This window comes from Cicer arietinum, chromosome 6, assembly GCF_000331145.2.
Source record: "Cicer arietinum cultivar CDC Frontier isolate Library 1 chromosome 6, Cicar.CDCFrontier_v2.0, whole genome shotgun sequence".
NCBI lineage: Eukaryota > Viridiplantae > Streptophyta > Magnoliopsida > Fabales > Fabaceae > Cicer > Cicer arietinum.
Window position 1 is genome coordinate 52,267,482 of NC_021165.2, and position 13,163 is coordinate 52,280,644.

Sequence of the window (13,163 nt, forward strand, 5' to 3'; positions counted from 1 at the left end):
TTAACTCACTTTAAGTCAAGTGCCTATGATGTGGTTTCTATGATTTATTATTTGTATCATTATGTAACCAATATCGTGTTATATACTAGTTGAATATATCTTATGAAAAGGAAGCAATATGGTGGTTTGAATATAGAATGTAGCTTAATTATTTTGAGTATTTTGTTTAACGAAGTGCTATAAAAAAGACACAGTTTATAATGTTTACTCATGAAGCGCTATAGTAAGTCAGATGCTTTAACATTGAAGCCATTTATAGCACTTTTAAGCGTTTTTAAAAGCCAAAAAATGTTCTATAAAAAGCATTTTTTTGGCATAGTGAGTTTATCATAGCATTGCTAGGTTTTCATGGACGAAACCAAATGAAGATATGGATTTTGATATTGGTTTGAGACCTATGATAGTTGATCATTATGTTTTGGATATGGTTTAGGATGCAAAGATGAATGGAAATATGGTTGAAATTTATTTTGAACACCATATTATCAAAGAACCTAAATTTGTAGAATTAACTGAAGAAGAAATGAAATTGCTTTAAAGATTGATGCCTACACAAGAACAAGATGTTACTACTCAATCTGAACAAGTATCTTCTGCAGCAGTTCCTACTACTGCTCAATTAGTTCTTTCTTACCGGTTGCAACTACTGCTCAACCAGTTGCACCGTTCCTACTACATAGGCTATGCACCTACATATGCCTCTGCATGTATTGCCCAAAGATCAAAGAGTAACAAAGGGAAGGAAAAGGCAACAATCAAAGAGTAACAAAGGGAACAAAAAGGCATCAACCCAACCAACAAAGAGAAACAATGGGAAGAAAATGGAATCCTAATCAACAAAGAGTAACAAAGGGAAGCAAAAGGCAGTCCGATAATCAAAGAGTAACAAAGAGAACGAAAAGGCAACAATCCAACAAACAAAGAGAAACAATGGGAAGAAAATGGCATCCCAATCAGCAAGGAGTAATAAAGGGAAAGAAATGGCATCCCAACCAGCAAAGAGAAAAAGGAAAACTAGAAAAAGTTATAGGATTAGTAGTATATGGAAGGGGGTCTTCTTAACCAATTAAATTTAATTCATCAAGTGAAGATAGTTCAGATGATGAAGATTTTGAAGTACAATATATATTGGGGCACCAAGATAATTATTCTGAAACCCGTGATTTATCAAGTGATGAAGATATACCAATGCACATACAAGATCAAGTTGATATTGGTGAAACCTATTATACTTATCACTCTAAGGAATTGAGGAGTCCACTATAAGTATTGACGATGAGAATGAATAAAGTGAAAAAAGTATATGTCCTCAATTTAAAGAAGCTATTGGTTTTGCTAATATTAATTTGGAATTGGAATGGAATTCAATATTCTCTCAACTTTCAAATTTGTAGTGAAGGATTATACGATTCATTTAGGAAGACAGATAAAGTAGATGAAGAATGATAAGATAAGGGCAAGAATCAAATGTGTCCAAAAAGAGTGCAAATGGACAATCTATTGTGTACATAATGAGAAGACAAAAAGTTTCCAAGTTAAAACTTTTGTCCAAGAACACTTTTGCTCAAGAGTGTTCAAGAGCAAACAATCTAATAGAAAATGTGTGGGGAAATTCGTGGAAAGTAAGCTAAGAGCACATTCAAATATTACTCATGGAGTCATGATGGAGCCTTTGACCATTTGAAAAGGGAGCATGAAATCATTGTTGACTACTACAACAATTTTAGAGAAATTAAGGAAACAAGGCAATTGGTGGAAGATAGTGAAAGGGAATAATATGGTCTTATATTGGATTATCCACCAAGCTTATTAGGAGTAACCCATACACTCTTGCAAAAATAAATATATTTCCTATTCTAGACTTGCCACCAAAATTTCAAAGCTTTTACATTTGTCTTGACGCATGTAGAAAAGGAATTCAAGGCTTGTTGTAGGCCTTTTATTGGTTTAGTTGGATGTTTCCTAAAGAGTTACTATGGTGGACAACTTCTATTTGTTGTAGGACAAGAAGGAAACAATCAAATATTTGTCATAGCATATGCAATTCTAGATGTGGAAAACAAATGATTTAGGACCTCTAAAGTGAAAAGTTAGTAAAGCGAGTATATCAAATACCAAATTATAACTAATCATGATTGTTCATACATGTACATTAAATCTCAATGATTGATTTGTTTATCAATGATTGATATTACTCCCTTTATTCTATAAATGAGTAGCTCACTTTAGAGAAGTCTAATTCAATTGGAAGTGGTTTTTCACTCTTTTACATGAAGACCTTGGAGATTATGTTCAACATGGCTAGATACCTGCTACGCAGAAAGTGATGTCATGTGTGCCATATAGATATTGTGTCATGCCCTTAAGGAGAAACATTACAAAACAATGGAAAGATAAATAGCGGAGGGTTGTGGTATATCCACTATAATATCACAATTCAATTATCACATGGATAGAATGAAAAGATTGAATGACAAGGCTTTAGATCATTATGAACAAGTGGCCTAAAGGAGCTTGGACAAGGGCATATTTTAAGAAAAGTTGTAAGGGGGATAACATAGTGAACGACACTTGTGAAGTGTTTGATGTGAAAATTTTGAATTATCGAGGGAAACCAATATTGACTATGGATGGGGCGATTATATGTTATATGATGAGGACAATTAGTTCAAAGTTGAACCTTGTAGGGAGAAACAAAGTGAGAAGAATAGTAGGCTGACCAAAAAAATAAAGAAGGAAGGATGGGAATGAGGAACTTGTTAATGGATCAAGGATGAAGTGGTCTTTTAAGGATGGAAAATGCAGTAGGTGTGGTTTGTTGGGGCATAATAGTTGAAGATGCATGAAACAACATGGCAAGCCACAAGGACAACCACAAGAACAACTATAAGAACAAGGTCAAGAAGAGCAACATGAAGATCAACAAGGTCAAGATGATCCTTTATAGGTATCTAAATATTTTACAATCCATTTGTCATAGTTTACGATCCATTTAATTAAAAAACAAACATTTTACAAATTTCTATTTGTCATAGTTTGTTCCTAATGAAGAAATTGGTATCCAATTTGGACTTGTTGAAGAATCTGCAATCCAACAAAAGAAAAATGTATACCTAATTATTTGGGGACTATTTTGCTTGTAAGTAATAAATTTTAGGGACTAATAGTTAAAGAGATATGGTACAAGAGGTCCAAAAATACTTGGTGATGGATTTGGTGGTTTGATCCCTCTATTTTTGGATTTGCATCGTTACGACTTACGAGGATCAAAGTAATATTATGATTTAGATCCTTTTTTTTTATACTAGTTTATTATCTACTTGGATTCTCTATTTGGATAACCTAGTATCTACTTGAATTATTATTTGATGACATTAATATGTACTTTGTGCAAACTGATTTTTTTTTCTACTATATCTATTATTAAAACTTAATTAGGTCGCCGTAGGGACTATATTGATATTAATTAAAATATTATAGGGACTAGCACGATATTAAGTTAAAAAAATATAGAAACTAATTTGAATAAAACGTGTATTCGTCTTCTTCATTTCATCATCTAGATACTGTAACATAATAATCAATAATCAACGTAATCAAAATATGTTCAAACTCTAAAATATATTATATCTTCTTCATTCAACCTTCATGACAAAAATACTTTCAAACACACATTACATTAGCAATTGCCCACAATAATCAACAATAAACTTCCCCCTATAATACTATTAACAACAAAACACATATTTTAAACACCCTTAACAAACCACAACAAATTACTCTAAATTTCAAAAATCCACATTATTCCAATCAAATAATTCAACATTTTCAATTAATTCCCTAAAAATTCAACTTTGTCCATCAAGCTTGCCCTATAAACCTGTTCCATATTGTTGTCCTTAGCCAAAGATTTAACTTTATTATCATTGGTGTCTTCCAAACCTCCTTGATATTCTTATCCTTAACCAAAGAATTAACTTTATTCAGCAATATCCTTGTCAAACCTCTTTAATATTGTTTTCCTTAACCAACGAGTGAAGTTTGTCCATCAACTTTGTCTTCGATATCTCTTGAGCTCCATTGTGGTTAGTTCCATTATCATCAAAATATCATAGTTCAGCCTCATCAATCCAAACAAAGAAATTACAATTGAATTCATCATCCTACAAACAAAATTAAATCAATGAAAACAAATTGATGGTTATTGTTTTTACTCAGCCATATCAACCCTGATAAGAAATTGCAAACACATACTTTTAGAAAAGGACAAGTAGAAAGGTCTCCCTAGATTCTTCATTGTCTTTGTCTTTTGTATAACACATCTTGTCCCACAATGGCACTTCAGGGTTTTACCTTTATTGATCCTAAAGTTTGACGAAGAGCTCGTTGTTTGGTTTATCTAACCTTGGAAAACGATGAACCCCCACCCATCATCTCTATTTCTCTAATTTTAGTTAGATGGAGTTTTTAAATTTTTCAGATTTTGAGGATTTTACATTTAACATTTTCTAAATTAATAATGGGGGTTGATTTGAAGAGGAGAAGATAATATGATCATTGGAGATGAAATAGTATTTTTGTTGTAAAAATCGTGAAAAGTACATTTTCAATTTGTCTATGCATACGTGGAGGCTTTTTAAAACTAATGTAGACTGTCACTCTATCAATTATTGACTCACGTCAGCATGAATAATGTTGAACTTAACAAGAGGGTTAACATGATTGACCTTGAAAAAATTGAGGGATAAATTAGCTATTTCACAAATTAAAATTGAGGGACTTACTTGACCAATGGCTACAAATTCAGGGACGAATTAGTGTATTCACTCCATATCTTTTGGATTTGGTTATTACTAAATATCAATGTTTTACTTCCAACTTTCTATATATTTTTTAAGTTTTACAATACACTTATTTATATTTTTAATTCAGATTACCAATTTAAAAATGTATATATATCATGTTTATTTACTCCATATGAATTTTGGAAGAATTCAATATTCATGTATCTTTTAAGGATTACACAAAGAATTATTTTATATATTGTTTAGATCGGTTTTATAATTCTTTAAAAATAAAATTTATTCTCTACAAATTCATGAATAATTTTAATATTTATGCATTATTAAAGGATTGCACAAAGATTTATTATATATATATTGTTTAGATATCTAACATAGTTCTTGAAAAATAAAAAATAAAAAGATTAAATATTTATTTTCTAAGAATTCTGGAAGAATTCAACATTTATGGATTTAAAGGATTGTTTTATTGATCTTATTTTGAGAATTTCAAACATTTTGCAATATTCATTTTCCGTGTTATATTGGATTTTTATTCTCTCTGAATATGCTATATATAATATCATCGTTAACCAAAATTTAATGAAATTATTGAGTTTCAAATTGTGTTTATTTTTCATTAATAACCTTCTTGCACAGGGGTATTATTGTGTTCAATATTTTTTTACAAACAACCAGATTATAAAGAAGCACTAAAATTGCTTTATTTGAAATGCAAATTAAAATTACAACCGTGCGCTTAATTTGTAAATTGTAACCATCAACCAATTAATTTCTTGCAGCTTCTATATCAAATCATGAATTAATATCCTGCTTGTTTGGTCCGTGAATGCATCTCCGAAAGACATCTCAACCATTTTCAAATATTTTATCAATTTGTGGTATGATTTGATAATAATTGAATGATTGACACCAAATAAAACTTCCAATTAAATTGGAAAAGAAATGAAAGTCTTTGATACAGATTCAAAATAGAAACAAAATAGGGAGTAAGGGAACATGCTAGGTAACCCTGCACAGGTTTCCAATTTAACTTGGTGCATAATTGGGGATTTTAATGACATATTCTCTTCAGATGAGACGAAGCGCAGAGTGAATCGAGAGCAGCGGTTAATAAATGGTTTTCGACAAACAATGTCCGGCTGATCTGAGTTGACTGATGTGCATATGGATGGCTATCCCTTTACCTAGTTTAAGAGTATGGGAACTCAACGAGCTGTGGAAGAACGATTGGATCGTGCTTTGGCTAATTATCTTGGCATCAAACTTTCCCCAATGCAAACCTTGTCAATCTAGTATCTCCGATTTCATATCACTACCCTCTTTTACTGCGATGTGGGGGAAGAAGACACACTCGATCTAATTCTCGTACTCTCAAATTTGAAAATGCATGGTTACTGGAACCAGAATAAGATGATTTTGTTCGATCACGGTGGCTTTCTAACTCTCATCCGGATCTTCTTGTTAAACTAGAAATTTGTGCACATGATATAGCGGCTTGGGTTAGAATCAACTATCATAAACTTTGCCAAGAAATCATACAATGTAAGAAAGCATTGGAAAGATAGTGTGAGTTGGGCAGCGACGCAAATGCGGAAAGGTTCACTTATTTGCGGGAAAAAATGACTACATTGTTAGTCAAAGAAGACATTTTTTTGGCGACAACGAGCTAAATCTTTCTAGTTGAAGGAATAGGACCTGAACACTACATTTTTTCATGCGGCTGCCACATCCAGACGCAAGGTAAATCAAATTCTCTTTCTCAAGGATGTTAATGGGAACCGGCTCACCAAGCATAGTGAATTATGTCGTGTTGCTAGAGACTATTTTACCACTCTTTATCAGAACACACAAAATGCTCATGCTCTTGTTTTGAATTCCCTTTCATGTGTTATTGATGCAGAAGATAATGATAAGTTGTTTGCTCCTTTTCTAATAGAAGAATTCAAAGAAGCTGGTTTTTCAATGGAGGCATATAAGTGTTTGGGGCATGATGGTTTGAACCCATGATTTTATCATCAATTATGATCTATGTGTGGTAGTGAGATTTTTCAACAATGTTGTGATTGGCTCCTGACTGGGGTATTTCCTAGTACACTAAATGTAACCAATATAGCTCTAATCCCAAAAAGTGACGAACAGAAGACCATGAAAGATTGACGGCCTATAGTTCTCTGTAATGTGATTTATAAGATTGTGGCAAAGGTTCTCGCAAACAGATTAAAACATGTTCTACATAAATGTATATCTGATAACCAATCAGCTTTTGTACCTAATAGGTCCATCCTTGACAATGCAATGGCAGCCATTGAAATTGTTCATTACATGAAAAGTAAGACTTGTGGTAGATGATAGCGTTTCAGCAAGTGTACTGAATCATTGCAAGTAATAATAAAATGGTAGTACCGAGTGTCGAACTCAAGGATTCCGTTTTACTATTGAATTATATTTAATTACTAATATTGAACAAAAAGTTCTCAAATTGATTGAAATAATATTTAAAATTAACAATAGTAATAAAATTGATCCTTTATAATAAGAAAAATGTTAGAGATGAGTTTCACTTCGAATCCAACCATGGTGTCTAATTTGATCCTCGTTATTGAATTCCTTTATTGAATTATTATCAAATTCTCTTTATTATTTTCTATTCTCAAGCGTTCGTAAAGTCCACTCCCGTTTCAAAATACGAATCGTAAAACATTTTAATGTTGATCAAGCAATAAAAAGCATTAAGAATAGAGATGAGAAAAATAATTTAATAAACTCATTCATATAACTAGAAATCAAATCAGAAAAATAAGGGTTTCATCTTGTTACATGCATCCCTAACAAATAGGATTTAGTTACTCATGACAGAGATATAAAAGATAGAGATTAAAGAAGGATTACAAGAAATATTCATGAATGATTCTTGATAAAACTGCTCCAATGGTGTTAGAAACGGCTTTCTTTGAGTTTCAATGCTAGGGCACAAGTCTCTCAACTTCCCAATAGTCAAAAAGATCCCTAGAAAGTGAAGAAAAAAATGCATTTTAATGAATGCTGACGCGTGCCACGCGCCCCAGGAGCATGCTTTGCGCATCAAGCGCGTCCCGACAGTGGCAAAATGCTGGAAATGTGCCTCAGGCGCGGTTGTTGCGCTTCAGGTGCACAACTTCTTATGTTTGACATTTTATGTATTTTTCTCCTCTTTAGAGTCTGAATTGGGTTCTGATGTCTTCATGAACGTTGTAGCTATGGAGCTTAGCTTTCAGGTGCACTTGTTTTGACTCCAATTGGACATCTACAACTCACGATATGGCTGAAATACTCCATATATGTAATGTTGATTTCTCGCCAAAATTCAGCACTACACTAAAACAAAGTAACAACACAAAACTCTGAAAAATCTCTACTTAATCAAGGAAATAAGAAAATAATTATTTCACTAAATAAAAGAAATAAAATTAACAAAATATATCAAATAAATCCTTAAATTAACTAATTAATAAAAGTTAAGTAAGACTAAAAACAATGAAAAATATGCATATGATGAAGAGTTGTCGGTAGAGTTAGTGACGTTGCATTGAAACTGGATATCAGCAAAGCTTATGATTGCATTGATTGGGGGTTACCTTCGAGAGGTGCTTACTACTTTGGGTTTTGCAGATCATTTGGTGAAATGGATTATGCTTTGTGTCGAGTCAGTAGAGTATAATGTCATAGTGAATAATGATTGTGTTGGTCCTATTCTCCCAGGAAGAGGTCTACGACAAGGTGATCCATTATCGCCGTATCTATTCATCTTATGTGTAGAAGGGCTCTCGACATTAATAAAAAAGGCACAAAGTCGTGGTAACCTCCATGGAGCAAAAGTGTGTCAAAATGCCCCAATTATTTGACACCTTTTATCTGCATATGACTGCTTCTTGTTCTTTAGAGCCTCTATTAGAGAAGCCGAGACTATGAAAAATATATTGTCTATTTATGAAGTTGTGTCGGGTCAAGCTATAAATTTGCAAAAATCTGAAGTGTTTTGTAGTAGAAATGTGAATGAAGACTTGAAGGGAAGGATTACAGACCTTCTAGGTGTGCGCTCGGTATTAGGAACTAGAAAATGCATGGGACTACCTTCAATGATTGGTAGAAGTAAAAGTCTCTCTCGAGTGAGAAGAGAAGTCCTAATTAAATCTATTCTCCAATCTATTATGTCCTATGTAATGAGCATATTTCTGCTACCCCCTGCTTTAGGAGATGAGATTGAAAAAATGATGAACTCATTTTGGTGGGGCAAAAATGGAGGACAAACCAGAGGCATCAATTGGCTCAAGTGGGACAAGCTCACAATACACAAACGTGATGGAGGTATGAGTTTTAAAAACATTAGTGCTTACAATCTATCCATGCTTGGTAAACAAGGATGACGATTATTATCTAACCCGGACAGCCTTGTCACTCGTCTTTTCGAAGCTAAAATATTTTCCCCAAAGTGATTTTTTATTTGTTAACCTTGGTCATAATCCAAGCTATGCTTGGAGGAGTATTTGGAGTGCAAAATCGCTTCTGCATGCGGGATCTCGTTGGAGTATTGGAAACGGATCCAGTATCCCTTTGTGGAATAACAATTGGCTAAGTGATGGCTCTAACCTTGTTAAACCCCTAGGGGTGCCTGATCAGCATGCAAATCCTTGTGTTAATAGTTTGCTTATGCCTTGGAAAAAAGAATGGAATAGATCCCTTGTTACAACAATGTTTGATCCTTGCACTGCTCAAAAGATTCTTAAAACACCTCTTTTTGACTCAGTGAGAGAGGATACCGGGGTTTGGAAAACCGATTCTAGTGGTATGTATATTGTCCGAAGTGCTTATCGGTTTTTTCTGAATGACTTCATTGATACTTCAATTTTCAAAATGGTTGGCAACTGGAATCTAATCTGGAGGTTAAAGATACCGCCAAAGGTAAAAAAATCGTTTGTGGAGAATTTGTCGGAACTGTCTTCCTACGCGCTCAAGGCTACACGATAAGGGTGTCAATTGTCCTGATCATTGTGCTATGTGTGATGGTGTCAAAGATAGTTTGCATGTCTTCTTTTTATGCAGGAATGGAAGGAATTGTTGACAGCAATGCAGTTTTAGAGTGTGCAAGCAGCCACTATTGGAGCGAACTCCGTCGCAATTGTGATTTTTGCTCTTTTGATCATACCCAAGTGACCTCGATGGAAATGATCGTGCGGAGTCTATGGCAACAACGAAACAATCGCATATGGCATAACATCAGTGAAAATCCAATGCATGTCCACAACCGTAGTATGCGACTACTAGAGGAGTGGAAGTTGGCACAAAATCTACAACAACAGCGAATGTCAGATATCATAATTAACTCCCTCACTATTTGGCTCAAACCCAACGATGGAAGGTATAAATGTATTGTAGATGGCTCTTTCTCTAATCTCTCCAATCGTGTTGGCATTGGTATCTGTATTAGAGATGATGGAGGATATTTTGTCCTAGCTAAAATAGAATGGTTCGCACCCATCTGCTCAGTAACTGAAGGAGAAGCACTCGGGTTATTAAGTGATTTAAAGTGGGTCCACGATCTTCAACTTACAACAGTGGATTTTGAATTAAATTCGCAAGGTGTTGTGGATCGTTTTCACTCCATTAAGGAAAACAAGACTGAATTAGGTGTTATTGTTTCTGATTATCAAGCTATTTTCCATTCTCATTTTAGAAACTCCAAAATTGAGTTTGTTAAGAGACAAGTAAATGAGACAACTCATGCACTACCAAGGGTAGCCACATCTATGGCTAGTCCCCATATTTTTATTGATATCCCAAATAATATTCATGACATTATTATTAATGAAATGCTATAGGCACTTGTGGGTCAAAAAAAAAAAAAAGGGAGTAATGGATTGGACAAAAACAAGACATCTTGTTCCTTGCTAGATCATTAGACAATTTTTGTCTCAAATACAAGCTATCAAAAATATTAAAATATGATTTTTATTTTCTACTAAAATATGGGAACTAAAACTGCAATTAAACTAGTTTATTATCTCTCATGTCTTTTTCTCCTTCTTCTCTCTCTCTCTCTCTCTCTCTCATATCTCTCTCCCCTCTCTCATCTCCCTCTTATCTATGTCTACTCTTTTATGTTTTTCTCTCTTATCTTTCTTTATCACTTTCTTCTATCTTTTCCTCTTCCTCTTTTCTCTCTACTTTGTCCCCCTTTCTTCAATTTAGCTCTCTATCTACACTCTCGTGACTCTCTCATATCTCTCCTTTTTATCTTCCCCTTATCATTCTCTCTTTTTTCTCTCAAATATCTCTTTCTCTTCATTTATTCTCCTCCATGTTCTTTATTAATATTTTCATTCCTAAATATATATATATATATATATATATATATATATATATATATATAAATAAAGGGTATTATAGTAAAAACTATATTATTTTGTCTTATACATAGACATATCAAACAAGGTGTAGTGTAAAATTTTTTGTCTTGTACATCGATCATCAAATACAATGGAATACAAAAAAAAATGTTATGTACAGTTCTATATTGTCCTGTATTATTTTATTTTAATTACTTTAATTATTCATAGCTTTAAGAAATTTTATTAATTGTAAGTGATTATATTTTTTAGTTTTATTTTATCTAACTTGATTAATTTTATAATTTGATGGTAATATTAAGAATATCGAATATTTCAAAATTTAAGTTTGAGACTCTTGACATTTCAAAAAAAAATTACTTCCATTGGACTCTGGATGGTGAAATTCATTTTGATGCACATGACAATGTATAAACTATCAAATAAGGAATCAAAGCATCAAATCAACAATGTGTTTTGAATTCCCCATGTTATTTATAATGAAGTTTTATGTTTAAGTGTGTTTAAATCATAATGCTCTCTTTTAAATGTTACCCTTATACTTCTTGTTTATCTTTTTTTTTTTTTTTTTGTGGTTAATTTTGGATAGAATGAAAGTTGATATTATCATCAATGGAGATATGTGTCTCACTAATAGTGCAACTACCCACACAATTCTCAAAGATAAAACATAATTTTCTTATTTAGCAAAATGAGAAAGTGATGTTAATGGAAGGATAATTGAAGGCTCATGTATCGTTACGTGGATGAACAAAGTTACATATTGACCATAAGTTTTGACCGATCAATTAAAAATAATTCTAAAGAATAAGTAATAATTTGTTTAATAAACATTTTGCAATTATTATTATTAAATATAAAAAATCATCATTTTATAAATTTGGTCCAATTTTAAGTACATATTTATCTAACTTCACATTACCTTATATTTAGCACCAAAAATGAAATAAAAACAAAAAACATAATTTTTTTCTTTCCTCTTGCTAGCGCCTAACACCTCTCTCCCCTTCTTTTTAGGTTTTTTTCTTCTCCTTTTTACTAAAAAAACTGTAATATTCACTAAGAATGCACACAAACAAAAAGTTCAACCACTCTCTTCCTTTTTCATCCTGCATGGTTTCATAATTTCTATAAAAAAAATAGAAAAATCATACCTCAATTTATCTCATAGGCATAAAGATTCATCTTTATAGACGATAAATTGATAACAAAAAAATCAAATAGAGGAGGTTTTTTTTTTCTTCCAGAAAAATTATATTATAGAAAATGAGTGATTTTTTTGCATAGGTGTGTCTTCCAAAAAAAATCAAATAAAGGTGTTTATTTTTTTAAAAGAAAAAAAAAAGAAGGAACAACATAAAAACAGAGAAGAAAATATAGAGAGATCCAAAAATCCATCATCCTTCTCCGTCAAATCAAGTCATAACCATAAACAAACTCAGCCCTATTTTAACAACACAATAAACAAAAATCAAATAAATAAACTAAATACGAAAAAAGAGGGGAGAAGAGAAGTGCGACTAATACCTTCCTCTCTTGCGTCCCCAACCCACTACGTACCACCGCCTCCATCTTCCCTTTATTAGTGTCATGGAAGGCATGTACTTTTTTCCCTCTCTTTCGTTTTGCTTTGCTTTTCAAACTTTATCTTATTAAAAGAGTTTACAAAATGATCGATTGAAAGAGAAAATCAATTTTTATCTTTGAATAAAAGATCGAACATAACACAATTGATCGATAGAGTTTACAAAACAAAAGTTAGTTCATAACTCAACAAATTACTCCCACCTAAGAGCACCTATCAGTGCATGGATCACCAACCGATAACCTGAAATAACTGCGCTCTCGCATGCGTCAAACACAAGCAACGAGGGGTGAGTTTTGAAAACTTGTAATAGTGTAAAATAATTGAGAAAAATACGTACAACATTAATTAAACACTGTATCATATCAAATCACAATTAATAATAATAAT

General features: G+C 32.6%; 1 pseudogene; it reads left to right on the forward strand.

Moving 5' to 3' along the window:
- Positions 1-810: 810 nt before the first annotated feature.
- On the forward strand, positions 811-10,660 carry LOC101494245 (uncharacterized; annotated as a pseudogene).
- Positions 10,661-13,163: the final 2,503 nt, after the last annotated feature.